Source organism: Triturus cristatus, chromosome 5_1, assembly GCF_964204655.1.
Source record: "Triturus cristatus chromosome 5_1, aTriCri1.1, whole genome shotgun sequence".
Taxonomy (NCBI): Eukaryota; Metazoa; Chordata; class Amphibia; order Caudata; family Salamandridae; genus Triturus; species Triturus cristatus.
The window spans coordinates 853,366,199-853,384,129 of record NC_140587.1 but is presented as its reverse complement, the minus strand read 5'-3'; the positions used below and the strand labels follow the sequence as shown (position 1 = coordinate 853,384,129).

The 17,931-nt window shown below is 50.3% G+C and overlaps 1 pseudogene; it reads right to left on the bottom strand.

The window, feature by feature from the left end:
* Positions 1 to 1,484: 1,484 nt before the first annotated feature.
* Positions 1,485 to 17,931, bottom strand: part of LOC146831547 (serine/threonine-protein kinase LATS1 pseudogene) — an 80,629-nt pseudogene continuing 64,182 nt past the window's right edge.

Sequence of the window (17,931 nt, the reverse complement as noted above, 5' to 3'; positions counted from 1 at the left end):
CCCTGGCAAAGAGTTCGGCTGGCCCCAGGGGGAGGGAGGGTGCTAGTGGAAAGCTTTGTGCCGCTTTTGTTGCAGGGGGGCAATATTGCAGCTATGCTGCAAAACCGGCCGACGGTAATAAAAATGGCCCCCCAGGGGTCTAAAACCAGCCCCCACCCTGATGGCCCACTGAGGAAATGCCCTGAGCCTGCAACAGCCAACTGTAGGGCAGGAGAACTCTCTGACGATGGTGATGATTTTCATGGTGTGGTTGGCACTAGCTTCGATGCAGAATGCAAGGGTGTCCTTTTTTCCATCTTGCAGTCATTGGTGGCATCTGTTGAGGGCTGACTTGAAGGTGGCTTGGTCTGAGTCATCTCTGCTAGCACGTCATCTTCTCTCCAGTTGTTTGCAGCTACATTTTATTGTGCTGAGTTATGTGTGTTTCAGATGGCTTGTTTGGTGGCTCTTTCGGTTTTGGCTGGTTTGGTAGGACCACTCTGTTGGCGTCTTGGTGATACAGGTGTTGAGTTTTTCAACTGCCTGTTTCAGGTTGATTGTAGCATGGGGCTGGGTGGTGTTGAGCGGGTCCATCCATTGGGTAGGTGTCACTTTTCTCCAGCTGCAAAAGGAGGTACTGGGAGGATTGGGGTGGTGCGAAGGTGCTCATGTGTTGGTGACGTGGAAGATGGAGTGGTCAGTTCAGGTGAATTCCGCAGTATGGCTGTATTTGATTTGTTGCTGGAAGTGAAGATAGGGTCCAGTGTGTGTCCTGCTCTGTGTGTAGCATCTGTGACCAGCTAGATGAGGCTGATGCTGTCCATTTGTTCCAAGAGGCTCGCAGCGTAGGTGTCTGTGGAGTTGTCCAGGTGGAAGTTAAGATCTGTGAGGAAGATGTAATGCTTGGATACGATGCCAAGAGGGGCGATGATGTCTGTGATGGTGTCACAGAGGAAAATGGAGGTCCATGGAGGGTGTAGATGGGGGTGCCCTTGATGGTAGTTTTGCCATCATGTGGATTTGGATATTCAGGTGCAGTCCTCTGTGGTGGTGCAGCGGTTTTATCCTTTGTGGATGATCGTGATGCCACCTTTGTGTTTGTGTGCATGGTCCCATTGTGTAATCTTGTAGCCATAGGGTGTGGCGGTGGCAATGACCGGGGCAGAGGAAGGGTTGAGACAAGTTTCTGTGGTGAAGGTTGTGTCAGGGACTAAAATGGAGATTGTGTCCCAGACTTCAGTGGTGTGTTTACAGAGCTATTTGGCATTGATCAAGAGGCAATGGAGTGGTTAAGAGGAGGTGTCGGTCGGCAGAGTGTGCGTGTTGCAGGTTTATGTTATGGCAAGTGCTCCTAGGTTGCAGGAGAAGAAAAAACGGTTGCAGGAGAAAGGTCCAGCTGTGGAGTGAAGAGATGCGAGGCCGCAGTTGCTGTGGCATCCGGGGTCTAGGGCCCGGAGATCTGCAATGGAGTACCTGTGGGTGTCCAGAGGTCCAGGGTTCCGGCGCTAGGTGTGATCAGGTAATAAGTGCTTTGGATAAGGTGGTAGAGGTCTCTGGTAATTTGGACCCTCCACAACAGGTGACTTAGGAATCACATTTGCAGCGGTCCTCTTTGTGAAGGCTGCAGGCTGGACAGTCTGCATTGGTTTGGGCATCCATGAAGGATGGGTAGGCCCTAGAGCAATAAGCAACTCCGACCTTTGCACCTGCATGCTTTTCACAGATTGTTGAATGGGAGCAAGTGTAATTGCTGTTATTGTAGTAATAGAGGACTGCCTGTTGTTAATAAGGGCCTGGAAATTTCCTAGGGGGTTATTGAAGCAGTTTGATCTAAGTAGATTATTCTGCTGCCTGGAAGGCATCTCATGCCCACATACTGGGGCTGACTGAAGTTGGACATACGAAGGCTGTGGCCAAGATGTTGGCAGGTCAGACGCAGTAATATTGTAAAGCTCCATGTTGTGAGTGTTTCGGGTTGTCACCATTAGATAGAGGGGAAGAGTGCCTTTGATGTACTCATAGGTTGCAGCAGGTCCTTTTGCTTGCATTTGTAAGACTGTAGGGCTCTGTTGATTTGTGAGGCTATTTGGTGAGTAGCTTGGTGATTCACCAAATGACTTCTTCCTTGATGTGCCATAGAATCTGACTGACTATTGCCACTGCCATTCTGAACTCCCGGTTTCCCGGAAGAATAATTGAATATGTTTGAAGAGCTCTGCATTATGACGGACTGCCTGCCTGCTGAAAGAGGATTTATAGCTCTTGGAGCCTGTGTAGGATGATTAATTGGTTGGGCTTGTGTACCCATTTGGCCTTACTCCAGGTGGAACAGGAGAAATCTGAGAGATCATGTACCTCATATTTCCAGAATAATTTTTAGGTTGAGAGCTTGAGTCCCAGGAAGACAGTGGTGAAGTGGTCCCCTTAGGTGGTGGAGCTTGTCCTTTGGAGGTTGAGTCACACTTATTACTTGGGACTCTCTGTACATTCACAGGATAAGCCTGCACAAATGTAGCTATTGGAGAGCCTGACATGGGTCGTCCTGTTCCCTATTTAGAATTGGGGGTTTCTTGAAGATATAAACCATCAGAAAGTGAAGGACCTTGTTGTTGATGGTGTAAGGATTCTCTAGAACAATTCCAACTAGGTCTCAGATTAACTGATTGCTCTGCATTCCCTACTGGTTCTATCCCTCCGTTGCTTGGTTACGTTTCCCAAGCAATCATTTGATCCCTCTATGACTCTTGGAAATGTATGCATTAAATTAGAGCCTCTATACTACTGCAGTTAGTTTGACTGAGAGCTTATATAACCATTTCCTTTTCAAACTCAGCTTCGATCAGTTCTTGATACATTTGCTGGTTGATACCAAAGCCCCCATGAGTTGAATAACTTGATAAATTTGCAATGGGAATCAGGGTGTTCTGTGTCTGTTGTAAGGTTTCATGATGTGTAAAAAAGTTTGCTGGATTGTGTCCTTGTCAAGAGTTTTCAGCAGACATTTTTCCTATCTTCTGCTTAGTCTTGACATCCTCTGATATCTTCAGCAGATGGCAAAGGCCCTCCCTTATTTCCTGCAATATCTGTTGGCTACTGCTAAGAAAGTTACTGACAGGAAATGTTTTAGACCTCATTTGTCGATGGCCTTCCGTTTTCGCTCCCCTCTTCACAAAAACATGTATATATGCAGACTCTGTACAAATCCTCAGTAAAAGGTTCATGGCTTCAGGATTCGGGACTATGTATTGATTCAACCAATGGTTTATCTTCTGTTCTCATAATGTTGCACATCAGAGAGTTCACCCTCAGTTAGCCAGGTTGCAACCTACTTTGATTTTAACTTACCACTTATGATTCTTTTTTATTTTCTGAACTATGTTTCTGTTTTGATCAGCAGCAACATGTGTGCATGCATTTCTTTATGGAAGCATACATGCTTGAAATAGCTGCCATGAGTAATACAGGATATCCTCACAGAAATTGCTTTACAAAATAAGATCCAGATTGTTTGGACTCTCAGGAAGGTTAATCATAGCTCACATAGAGACCCACAATATCAAGGTAACAAAAAAGACAACAAAAACTTCCAAAGAAATGGAAAATATGTAACATTAAAGCTCAGCCTGTGAGAGGAGCTTAACAGCGAGCTACAGTCTCCTGAAGTCACAAATTTTCTCTCCTGAGAGATTTAAGTTAGTTATTTTTCCTCTGCAGAGGAGCAAATAAGGGTCCACCATTGCTCTAGAACACCCTGCAAAACAAAAGTGAAATGATGTGGGTGGTCCTTGCCCTCAAGGGAGCACCACAACTAAATATGCCAACTTTTAACAGCCCCTGGTAATTATGGGTTCCTTCTTAGAATGGGGCCTTTCTTTTCTAGGCCTCTATTGCTGCTGCAGGGGAAACATAATTTACTACGCAGTGAGGTCTGAATAACAACTGTGTCTTTACTGCATGTTCCTTTAGCATGCAAGTTGTTACGACTTGCTTTAGGAAACGCAGTGTTGGACTAGTGTGGGACTTTAACTCCAACACCTTCCCTACTGATACACAGACTGGAGTTGGAATAGTAAATTTTACTATTCCAAAGGCTGGCACTTCCCTAAGACAAGTCGTTGAAACAACTTGTGTGCTAAAGAAACGTGTGGTAACGACACAGTCATTGTTTAGACTGCGCTGTTAAGGCAAGTGTGGTTTAGGCATGCGTGGTTCTGTCATACAACCCAGCTGCAGATGATTCAGTATATATTTAGCTTTTCCTTTTCATTTTTGCTGTTTGGACAAGCCTGCCTTGCCAATGAGTCATGTGTATAGTGGGTGCCCTTGCCTGTGCATGCGAGCACACACAACCAGCCTCCTTCAAGAAAGGGGGGTCTGTGCAGTGGACTCTCCAGAGCTGCATGGGCCCCTGGCCTCTCTGCCACCTGTCTCTTTAATTCTCACAGAATTCTGCAGGTGCTATACAGGGAATGGCTGATGCTACTGGTGCGCTCAGGGGACCCCCCTACCCCACTCAGAGAGGCTACAGAAAGGTCCCAGGACTTAACAAATTAATATTAGCAGTTGACTTCAGTTTCCACATTTCTAATAGAGGGTACATTTTAGTACGCAATCCTACATGGTGCATCAAAATACTACCTTTGAGTGGCCAAACGTTTTAAAGATCTCTTGGGCTTCACTTGGCCAATTTAAAGAAGACGTGTTGCATTTTTCTTCCGGCGGCATGGTAAATCAACCAAGAGTAGTATTTAGGGGCTTTATAACCCCAAAAATGTTCAGCTTAGGATCCATGCAGACCTTCTGCAACCTTGGACATTACTACTTTCTTCACTTGAAGGGTGTGTGTCTATCCATCCAAAGCTGATAGTATCTTCTCCAAGCTAACCAACAACAGAACTATACCACTCCTGCCAGGGGTGCATCAAATCTGAGTAGTCTTTCCTCCACCTTTGCCGTCCTATTTTCAGACCTCTGATGCTGTGACTTGACTTAAAAGGGGAGTTTTTTATGTCACGCACAATATGGGGGGAAGAGCTCAGGGGAACATGAATGTAGATCTAGGTTCTGTTGCACCAAAGCAGTGTAGGACATATGAAGCCTCGCCCAATATGGTCTTAAATCTCCCACCTGAAGTGACCCCATACACAGTGGTCTTAGCAAATGTCCCTCCTGTGCTTGGTAATGATTTTGAACACTGGTCAACTCTACGCAATAAAGCTTGTCATTTTCCTAATACCAGAACAAGGTTAAATAACGCTCGTTTCAGTGACTTCAAAATGGCAAGACAAGTCTCATGGGTTGGAAAGTCAAACAAACGATTGCAAGGAGATTGTATTGTTTTATCATTTAGATCGCCAAATCTAGTACGGCACATTCTTAATAGAGCAGGAACTGGGGAGATTAACGTAAATGGCATTAATATTTTCCCTCTGGGTTTTTTTTATAACCCCTTGACTGATGAACAGTCTTATCTCCAACAGCCTCTCTTCTCCAATAGTAGTTCTTCTCGATATATCGTGCCAACCAGCAATTGTTTTGAAGTATTTGAGTCCCTAGACGCAATTGATTGACCATTCAATCAAGCTCCTAGTGTATCGTATAAAGAATACTTGCCTACCCTAGACCAAGGCTCCAAATGCAGCATACATGAACCATCTATCTATGACGACGCTGTTAATTCCTTTATTGTAGAAAGCTGGCTTACTGTGATATCACTCCCAGCCATGGAGCTCCCCTGCAAGGGCCATTAGATAGAGATTATAATCATTTATCACTGCCCTGTGCCACCCAGTTAACTATATTAGAAGGAGTCACAACCGCAAAAGTTATGCAATTCGTAATGCACCTTGATAGCAATCTTGCCTCGGTAAAATTACCAATGTATATCCAGGACAATATAGGAGAGGAAACCCTCTGTAAACTGGTCTCTTGGAATATAGCAGGATTACACCAAAAATTGTTAAATCCAATTTGGTGCGATTTCATTCAAAGTCAGGATATTTTCTGCCTTCAAGAGACATGGGCTAGAGATCCACTACATATCAACGGGTATAGAACCTTACACACCGAGGCACGAGATAATAAAGGAAGTAGACTAAAGGGAGGCCATTGTACTTATATTGCAAATACGCAGAATTTTTGTAAAATAGAATCTAGGCTACAAAATGCCTTTTTTCAAATTATTAATATTAAGTCAGACAGCAAGCGGTCAATAATTTTGATTAATTTGTATAACAATATTCCCACGCTTGATGTAGAAGCTGTTTTTAATGAGTTAATAACTGATGTTCAATCTCTCTGGCATAAAAGTGTCTCGGACACCAGGATCCTCTTTGCAGGAGATTTTAACTGTGGTTTATGTCCCACTGATGAGCCAAATGTGTGTGGATTTAATGTGGAGGTAAGGTCCAGTGGCACGCATTTTACACACTCAAAAGTTGGGGAGCGGCTAAATGAGTTGTAAGAACCCTGGACTTAGGCTTTGTAAATGAAATGTGCCTGGAACCAGTATCTATGGGGTATACTTTTAATGGGCGGGGTTCATACTCCCCAATAGATTTTTTTATTGCTGTCAAATTTCTATGCCGCTTAGGTTAGCTCATTTCACATTGGAGGTATATCACTGAGTGACCATTTCCCACTGTGTGCAACATTTAAAGGATGTTTAAAAAGTTCAAATAGAGATAATATTGCTCCAATGCCTTTGGAGTCACTTGCACTGGATAGAACGAATGGTTATGCATTGAAATGGGCTATGATTGATCCTGATCGTGTCCAAAACATTGTGGTGACTAATTGCTAAGATGAATTTGATATTTGTACTAGCAATTTTGCTGGCCCAAGTAGCATTGTAGAGGCTTTTGACTGAATATCAAGTACTGTGAGGAAAATCCTTTCTGTTCATAAGGCCAGGAACGCAAAACTAACGGGTTGGTTTGACTCACAATGTACGAAAGCACACACAAACTTAAAAAAGATTCTTCACACTATTCCGAGAGATCGTGAGGCCATTAGGGTGGCAAGGAGAACGAATAAACTAGCAATTAAGGCGAGAATAGATAGCTTGAAAAGAGAAGCCTGGGAGTCCCTCCATTCGACTGCCTTAAGTAGGAATAGTAGTGCCTTCTGGAAGGCGGTAAAAGCACCTTTTCTGAAACCAGACGGGGTACTTCCATTGAGATTGCTATCTCAGAGGAACAGTGGATTGGGCATTTCACAAAGGTCTTCAGGGGGATAGATCGGCCTGACAATGACACCTTATTAAGAAATAAATTACCTACTACTGACCTCAAATTCACCCTAGACGAGGTGGTGACAGCAATCTCCAATACCCGTGGAGGAAAGGCGCCTGGACCACCAGATGGTGTCCCCAGTGATCTCTTTAAGTCAAATGTATCTCTTTGGGGCCCGATCGTTACTCAAGTAGTGAATGCTAGCTGCCACGCTCCATTTCCAGCAACCTGGACAGAGTCAATCGTAGTTCCCATTTTTAAAAAAGGAAACCGTCAAGACCCTAGATGCTACAGGCCCATTTCTTTACTCGACTCAATGACAAAAATCTTAGGCCAAGTAATTTTAGTAAGACTAAAAGCCTGGGCATCTGACAATAAGACTCTTTCCGATTTGCAGTATGGCTTTCGGGAAGGAGTGGGCACTATTGAGCAGTCTCTTAATCTTGCTTTACTGGTGGGAAAACATTTTCATGTGAAAAAGGGTAATTTGTTTTTAGCCTTTGTTGATTTGACAGCAGCTTTCGACTCAGTACAACATATTTAATTGTGGGAGATTCTAGAAAGGATAGGTGTGGATCATCAAACTATTTACTTTTAAGGCGGTTTTACCTTAATGCCCAAACCACAGTCCGCTTTGATGTCAAGGGTGGGACCACTTCCCCAATCCCAATCCGCAGGGGAGTCCGACAAGGATGTGTCCTTGCACCATTTCTTTTTAACTTATACCTAAATGATCTGGAAGGCGCATAACTTGAGCAAAAGGTGGACTTCCCTAAAATTAATGGCCGCCCTATCCCTGCGCTTTTATACGTTGACGGCACAGTTTTAATGTCCAGAACCCAAGTCGGTTTACAGAGAGTTTTGAACGGTTTTAATGATTTTATGCGAGACTTAGGTCCAACCGTGAACACGTCTAAGACCTATGTTATGAGTTGTGGGGTGGGGAGGAAAACATTTTGGGAAGTGTTTATTGTGGATCAAAAGATTGACATAGCAAAAACTTTTTCATATCTGGGTGTTATGTTCCACCAAGAGGACATGTGGACACAGGCAATAAGATGTATAACACTTTGTTTTATTAATACTATATCCGCACTCACCCAGTTTTTGAAAAGATTAGGGTTACGACCACCACTGGAACTTCTACAAATTTACCAGGCAAAATGTATTTCCACCGCAACTTATGGGTCTGGAATCTGGGGTATTACAAATACTAACTCCCTACAAGTAGTGGAAAATACATTTTTAAGATATTTACTGTCTGCACCAAGAACTACACCTGCATACATCTGTCATGCAGAATTGGGATTAACATATCTGACTGACATGATTAAACTTGAGCCAGTCTTATTGTGGCACCGTGTATGGACTAAAGAAGAATCTACATTAAGGGGCCGATTCCGATCCTGGATAAACCGGGTATGAACCGTCGGACTGAGCATTTTCTCCATCCGACTCGTACCCGGTAGAAATACCTTACAAACATGCAAGTACGATTCGTACGCAAACACCATTTGCGTACGAATCGTAAAAAACACCGACCGAACAAAAAATACCCACAATTCTGATCCGTGACACCGCGGACGTAACGCCCGGACGGAGTCAGGCAGCGTTCACGAACCAGCAAGTACGATTCGTACCGACGTCACTCCGCACGGACAATATTTTACGGGAGCCAAAAACTGCCGGGAAATCAGGACGACGCGCACAAGGAGCACCTGTATGCGACGGACAGCCATGGACCCCAACCTACGTGTTATCCCGGCCCTCATTGCAGTCCACCTGGTGTACAGGAACCGACGCAGACGCCGCAGAAGGTCAGAACAACACCCAGGGTCAAAGGGGGGGGGGGGGCAGGGGCAGGAAACATAACGCCCACCCAAGTCCAAAATCAAACATGCCCTGTACATACCTGACCCCCAGGGCCTGGTCACTTCGGGGGTGGGGGCGTCTCCACCAAGGCCTGCGTCCGCCACAGCGGAAGTCAACATGGACGCGAACCGGCAACACAACAATTGTTGTACGCACCGTACCCACGCCTTAAGAGCGTGGGTAAGGGTCGTACCACGCCCACCCCTACGTCACCCCAACAATGGCGGTACGACCCGTACCCACGTCCCAAAGGCATGGGTACGGGCCGTACCGCCATTCTTGGGGTGACGTAGGGGTGGGCGTGGTACGACCCGTACCCACGTCCTAAAGGCATGGGTACAGTGCGTACCCCTATGGCACCCCAACAATGGTGGTACGGCCTGTACCCACGCTCTGGGGGCGTGGGTACGGCCCGTACCACGCGTACCCCTACGTCACCGCCACAATGGTGGTACGGCCCGTACCCACGCCCCCAGAGCGTGGGTACAGCCCGTACCACGCGTACCCCTATGTCACCCCAACAATGGGGGTACGGCCCGTACCCACGTCCCAAAGGCATGGGTACGGGCCGTACCGCCATTCTTGGGGTGACGTAGGGGTGGGCGTGGTACGACCCGTACCCACGTCCTAAAGGCATGGGTGCGGTGCGTACCCCTACGGCACCCCAACAATGGTGGTACGGCCCGTACCCACGCTCCCAGAGCGTGGGTACGGCCCGTACCACGCGTACCCCTACGTCACTGCCACAATGGTGGTACGGCCCGTACCCATGCCCCCAAAGCGTGGGTACGGCCCGTACCACGCGTACCCCTACGTCACCCCAACAATGGGGGTACGACCCATACCCATGCCTCAATGACGTGGGTACGGCACGTACCAAGCGTACCCCTACATCACCACTGCAATGGTGGTACGGGTCATACCCAGGCCGTAGGACGTGGGTACGGGTCGTACCACGCCAGTGGACAGAAACATAGGGGTGTGTGGGCTTCAGCCCCAGCAGTGCCCAGACATATGAGGGCTGGGTGCAGAGTCCCCCCAGCAGTGCCCAGACATAGGAGGGGTGGTTGCCTATCACTCCCAGCAGTGCCCAGACATAGGAGGGGTGGGTGCAAAGTCCTCCCAGCAGGGCCCAGACATAGGAGGGGTGGGTGCCTCTCACTCCCAGCAGTGCCCAGAGATAGGAGGGGTGGGTGCAGAGTCCCCCCAGCAGTGCCCAGACATAGGAGGGGTGGGTGCCTATCACTCCCAGCAGTGCCCAGACATATGAGAGGTGGGTGCAGAGTCCTCCCAGCAGTGCCAAGACATAGGAGGGGTGGGTGCAGAGTCCTCCCAGCAGTGGCCAGACAGAGGAGGGGTGGGTGCAGAGTCCTCCCAGCAGTGCCCAGACATAGGAGGGGTGGGTGCCTATCACTCCCAGCAGTGCCCAGAAATAGGAGGGGTGGGTGCAGAGTCCCCCCAGCAGTGCCCAGACATAGGTGGGGTGGGTGGAGAGTCCCCCCAGTAGTGCACAGACATAGGAGGGGTGGGTGCAGAGTCCCCCCAGCAGTGCCCAGACATAGGAGGGGTGGGTGCAGAGTCCTCCCTGCAGTGCCCAGACATAGGAGGGGTGGGTGCAGACTCCCCCCGGCAGTGTCCAGACATAGGAGGGGTGCGTGCCTATCACTCCTAGCTGTGGCCAGACATAGGAGGGGTGGGTGCGGAGTCCTCCCAGCAGTGCCCAGACATAGGAGGGGTGGGTGCAGAGTCCTCCCAGCAGTGCCCAGACATAGGAGGGGTGGGTGCAGAGTCCCCCCAGCAGTGCCCAGACATAGGAGGGGTGGGTGCAGAGTCCCCTCAGCAGTGCCCAGACATAGGAGGGGTGGGTGCAGAGTCCTCCCAGCAGTGCCCAGACATAGGAGGGGTGGGTGCCTATCACTCCCAGCAGTGCCCAGAGATAGGAGGGGTGGGTGCAGAGTCCCCCCAGCAGTGCCCCGACATAGGAGGGGTGAGTGCCTATCACTCCCAGCAGTGCCCAGACATAGGAGGGGTGGGTGCCTATCACTCCCAGCAGTGCCCAGACATAGGAGGGGTGGGTGCAGAGTCCCCCCAGCATTGCCCATACATGGGAGGGGTGGGTGCCTATCACTCCCAGCAGTGCTCAGACATAGGAGGGGTGGGTGCAGAGTCCTCCCAGCAGTGCCCAGACATAGGAGGGGTGGGTGCCTATCACTCCCAGCAGTGCCCAGACATAGGAGGGGTGGGTGCAGAGTCCCCCCAGCAGTGCCCAGACATAGGAGGGGTGGGTGCCTATCACTCCCAGCAGTGCCCAGACATAGGAGGGGTGGGTGCAGAGTCCCCCCAGTAGTGCCCCGACATAGGAGGGGTGGGTGCCTATCACTCCCAGCAGTGCCCAGACATAGGAGGGGTGGGTGCAGAGTCCCCCCAGCAGTGCCCTGACATAGGAGGGGTGGGTGGCTATCACTCCCAGCAGTGCCCAGACATATGAGGGGTGGGTGCAGAGTCCTCCCAGCAGTGCCCAGACATAGGAGGGGTGGGTGCCTATCACTCCCAGCAGTGCCCAGACATAGGAGGGGTGGGTGCAGAGTCCTCCCAGCAGTGCCCAGACATAGGAGGGGTGGGTGCAGAGTCCTCCCAGCAGTGCCCAGACATAGGAGGGGTGGGTGTCTATCACTCCCAGCAGTGCCCAGACATAGGAGGGGTGGGCGCAGAGTCCTCCCAGCAGTGCCCAGACATATGACACATGCATACCCACCCCTGGTGCTGGCAGCACAATACACACAATGAGAGCATGCAACAAGACTGTATACTCATGTGCCACCCTACTAAACGAAGAGACCCAAAGGGAACACACACTGTCATGCACATTCCAGGACTGATAGGAATGTACAGGTGCTGGGGCAGCCAACAAGTTGTTGCCTCCCATGGAAGGAAAAGGGTGGAGTACCCACAGATACAATGCCCACAATTGTCAGTCAGGTGACCAAAGACCCTGCAGAACACGCAACACATGTGAGCGAGGCTGGGAGTACACATATGCACAGGGCGTAAAAGGGAACATGTCCACATGAAGTCATGTCAATATACTCCATACACTAGTACAGTGACCACCAAGGATGCCACAAATGATGCAGGTGGAGACATTGCTGAGCAGGCATGGCCAAAGTTGAAGGGATCCGTCACACACCCAGGATATGTAGACACAGCTCAGCACAACAATTGGGAAACAGTCTGCAGGGAAGATGTCAGGGTCCACACAGGAAGGTCCACACCTTGGGACAATATCACCATACAGTAAGAGCACACATGACCAAAGATTATTTGCAGAGCCCTTGTGATGGCACACAGATACCAGGGTCCACCCCATGAGCAGCACACTACAACATTTCCCAGACACCTAACACATTATCACCACCCCAAATCATGGAGCAGCACCACCAACAGCAAGTCCAGGAAAGCATTAGTGTGCAAAAGAAAAACAAAATGCTTTATTCAGCATTCCAAATAAATTGTTTTAAATGTCCACTATTTACAAGACCCATGGGCCAGGCCATCAGCAAAGTCCTGGGGGGGTACACATCGGGACGTGTGTCCCCTAGCTTGCCTGCACAGTTCACATGTCCATTTCATCCACAGAAGGGGGGGCATCATGTGGGGGGGAAGGACCAGGCACCGCAGGGACAGGAGGGGCAAGGGTAGGTGTTGTGGGTGCAGGGACGGACGACTCCACCACAGGGGGTGGGGCAGCGCCAAAGGTGGATTCCAGCATGGCACTACGCACTACTGCTAGGTCGCCCAGCGTCTCCCCTGCACCCGAATGAACCACAGGCCCCAAGGAGCGGGGGGGGCGGAGGGATGGGTTGCAGCGCTCCCGGGGGAGGGTGTGGACAGGGGGGGGGACTCTACTCCCGTGGCCGGGGACTGCCTGCAACGCTTGCGGGGTGGTGCCACACTGGGGCTGAGGGACACACTGGGCACCAAGGACTCATTTGGTGACATTTGGCCAGGAGAGCTAAGGGGAGTGGTTTTGGAGGAAGGGGATCTTGAGGAATGTGGACTCCCACTCTGGCTGCATGCCTGCCGTTTGCCCCCAGACCCAGTGGGTGTGCCTACTTCCCCCTGTGTGTGCATGACTGGAGGAGTGCGCTTTGCCTTCCCTGGTGGTGTGCTGCCTGTGTCTGGTGGGGTGCGTGCATGGGGACGTCTGGGTGTGCGTGGGACAGGCATAGGAGTAGGAAGTGTGGATGGTGCAGTGGTAGGGGGGGACGGAGCACTGCTGGAAATCCACTGCTGCAGTCAGTGAGGAGTCTATGGACTTCAGCAACATCCGTTGATCAGACATCGCTGCTGACATGGCCTCCAGGTACGACTGCATCTGTGTCAGCAGTGTGGTGTGGCCATGGAGTACAGTAAGCATCGATGCCTGACCAACCTGCAACTGCCGCAGAATGTCCACAGACTCGGCATTGACGGCAGCAGGGGAGACAGGGGCAGGGGGTGCGGTGCCTGGCACGAAGGAGACCTGTTGGCGCCTAGCACGGTGGGAAGGGACCCGAGCAGGTGGGAGGCGGGTGATGGGAATTGAGGGGGCGGCGACAGATGTAGTGATGCTCTCAGCTCTGGGAGCAGCGTCCGCCCTCTCAGGGAGCTCAGCCTTGGACCCGTCAGCGTCTTAGTCGGTGGTGGGACTGGACAGGTCCTCCGCCGCACTCCCCTCTGCCTCCGTGCCACTCGCTGAGCCAGACACGCCAGCACTGGTGGCACCGCTGCTGGATCCCTCCTCAATTTCCGTGCCAGTGTCTCCCTCGGTTTCCTCCGACGGTGCTGTGGGCAAGGTGAAGAGACAGGAAATAATCAGACACCTGTATACATATGACACATGATTCAAACTACATAGGTCACAGTGCATAGCATGAAAAGCAACATGAGTAACATCTACAATACTACGCACATATGTAGGCCCTGCACCATACAGTTGGTTGACCCACCATGCCACTGAGAAACAATGGAGAGCATGACACAACAGCAAAGAACATGATATCAAATTAGACTGAGGAGCTAGTCTCTGGGGACAGTCGAGTACAGCATCTGGACCACACACCGTAGCCAAAAAAGGGATGAGCAGGAACCATGTCTTGTAAATATTGGCACATGCTGCTTAGTAAATACATTTAACCCTGCCCAACATGACTGGGTCACTGCATGTTGAATGTATGTTCAGACAATCATCACACACAGGCCAGACCTGGCAAGGACACATACGGTTTGGACATGTAGGCCTTTCCCGCACAAACCCCCCCCTACCTGAGACAATGTGAGTGACACAGAGGAAGTACTTACACCTCTTACTCAGGGATTACTAAAATGCCCTTCAATAAATCCTGAATGTACATGAACTAACCCTCGTGCGCCTGTCTACACATAAAATTGACAAACAACCATCATCAGATAGTTGTACCAAAACACACTGGCACCGGCCACTGTGAGTATGCACAAGCCAAATTGGGTCACCCTGTACAGTGGACACATGTAGCACACTTTACGTATATACATATTAGGCCAGGGTACAATGCCACAGAGCACAACCTATGCTGAAGACACAGTGAATGTCCACATTGTTGGATGACACACATGATACCTAGGAAAAGGTGCCCCAGGGGACTGTAGTGGCCACACTCCTCCATGGTCCGGGATGGATATGACTGCAACAGAAGCAAACGTCCCTGCACTATGCATATCTCCCACTCATGCACATCATGTCTGAGGCAACAACATTGGTCATGCATGCTGTAAGGCAGTACACTTTTCAGACACACGCCTATGTCAGGACTCAGCATCAGTGCCAACTAACATGGACCCCACATTAACTGAACTGGCCAGGGCACAGGCAAGGTCCCAACACATGTTACACACCACCCCCACACATGATGCTGCAAGCATTGGGCACTTGGATTAACTGGCAGCCTAGATGACTTTGTGCAAGAGTGACTACACACAGACCAGGGAACACGTGTCAAGGAGGGGAAGGGAGGAAGAACAGCACCGGTTTACTTTGGGGAACAGGATATGTACTGCACATATGAATTCCTGGCAGTGTATCCATGCAACTGCGCACTTCCAAAAGCTGGTGACACACAACAAACACACATGTACCTACCCCCTTCCTGCTGCTGCTTCTCCGCTAGGCGCCTATCCAAGTCAGGGAAGACCACCGCCATCACACGCTTCATCTGGTGGGTCAGGCGCCGGCGCCCACGGTTCTTGTGGCTCTCAGGTGAGTCACCCAGCAGGACCCGGGCGATCCTCCTGGTCCAGCACCGGATATCCTGCCAGTGTTTCCTCACCTGGGGCAGGCGCCGCCTCCGACCCTCCACCGACCTCACGACACTGACGGCTTCCCTCCAGATCTCCCCCTTGGCATGGACGCCTACCTGTGAGGATGACAAAGTGAGACAACATCAATACACCTGCTACATGTCACAGAGACACACATTTGAACAATTTGGCTGGTTTGAACAGGGCATAGTATGCAGCAAAATCATTGCACCTTCATCATAGGGACATTATCCTCTGGGGAAGGCCAAAGGCACGACGTGGCATTGAAAGTACACAGGTGGAATGAGGGGTGCAACACAATCACTGATCCCGGCTCACACTGTGCATCACAAGCTACACCACGATCATGTACAGCACCTCAAAGCACTCACATGCCCCAGGCCACTGGCGCAACCTCAGCAGGGTACACAGACACACACAGGCACAGGACAATCACCTGCCATTGGCAACTGCGGGTACAAACATCACTCTGCACATGTGGCACTAGACCGGGGGTGTCACAGGTGTGGGGCAGGCTCAGCACGTCAGACACACAGCACTGCTCCCTGGTCACATCAGATGGGTAGGGTATATGCATCCCTCATGCATCTGGGGTGCAACACTCCACATAGACACTCACCCTCATGACAGGGGACTTACACACACACCAATGTCCAGGGGACGAACACATCATTTGGACACTCTCACACAGGTACACTCAACTCACACACATCTGTGGGTACAGTCACCTGTCACACTGGGGGGACCACAGAATCACATCAGGACTGTAGAAACAACATTCCCAAGAGGATTATCCAGGCTGAATGTGGCATGCACCATGTAGTGATTGTCACAGTAAGCACCATGCAAGTGAGGAGTGCAGACATGCACTACAGCATGCTCTGCATGGGAGACATGAGGAATTCCCCCCCCGGGACCCACTCTGAAGAACATTGCATGTCTGTCACACCTGGACACAATGCCAGAAGTGACAGTCACAAAACAGGGGCACAGTCGAAGCTAATGGAGTCTGCACTCACCTGCTCCCCTGGTCTCCCATACACGCAAGGGTACTGTGGGAGGATCATGTCCAGCAGGGCCTGGTTCTCCTCCTGGGTGAATAGCTGGGCCCTCTCCACGGATGTATGACGTTACAACGCATGCTTTTACACCGCATGCCGTTACAACGCATTTTTTACACCGCAAGATCTGTTACAACGCCAGCCTTTACAACGCATGCTTTTACAACGACGTACACTAGATGGAGTGCTGACATTAGAAATGTATAATTTACTATTCTAACTCCAGTCCACGTTGCAGTAGGGAAGGTGTTTGGATAGTAAAACTACACTATTTCTAATGTTAGCACGCCATCTAGTGCATTTCGTTGTAATAGCATGCGTTGTAATGGCATGCGTTGTAACAGATTTCGCGTTGTAATAGTTTCGTTGTAATGGTAGTGCGGTGTAAAAGTTGCGTTGTAAAGGTTGTTCACCCTCTCCACAGACCTGGACATGGTGCCAGAGGAATCACGAGCAGCAGCAGTGGTGTGGAATGAAAGGTTGTGCAGGCAAGTGCCCTCTAATCGGGCCTGGCTGCCTTATATTTCCCTTGCTGTCCTGTTTCATTTACAGGAGTACAGAGTGATTGGTCAATCTCATTTGCATCCTACATTTCCTCCAATCCCTTTAAACCTACCCCAGTGGGTGCCTTTGCATGTTATAAAAAATGAGCATGATGTCAAGTCAACAACCACTTTGCAACTTTGTATATTGTCTCCAACAGACTTCTGCTGGACACCTGATGAAAAAATTTGAACTTGAAACTGGGTCTCCATGACAACCAGCATGCATTTAGGCCCTTATAATTGTCCCTCATGTGTCCCCTATGTAATTTCACTATACACACACAGGTACGGAGCGTTCCACGCCCTTAGGGCAACACTACTCCAGTGATACGGTCTGTACACGCGTGTGTAGGGTCCGTACCACTATGGTTGTGTCGCCGTAGGCGTACGCCATGGTGATACGGTCAGTACAGGCGTGTGTACGGTCCGTACCACTATGGTAGTGCAGCCGTATGCGTACTGTTGGACCCGGCCTCGTAGCATGGCTCTACTTGTCCCCGCACCACCTAACCTGGTACCTGCAGCCACAAGCACACGGCCTAGCCGGTCTTTCCCACCAAAACACACGCACCCGACCCGGACATCCTCATCCATGGCCTCTCTCCTTTCGGCCACCCCGGGCCCGCGTGCCCACTTCATGCACCAAGATGGCTGCCCGGCCCCAGCGCGACCCTGGCCTAGAGGCGCCACTCCGGCTGGAGGACATCACGCTTCCAGGGGATGAGAGAGGGAGGAGCAGTTTCTGTCGCACCTCTGAACTCCCCTGGGTCGATGGGTCTCGATCGGCCCTCCGGCCTCCCTGAGGGCTGGCTCCACGCCTGCTGGCTGTCTGGGACTCCTCCCGACCCAGCCCTGAAAGGATCAAAAGACAATGGCAGGAAACCCCAACATGCGACCCCCAGGTGA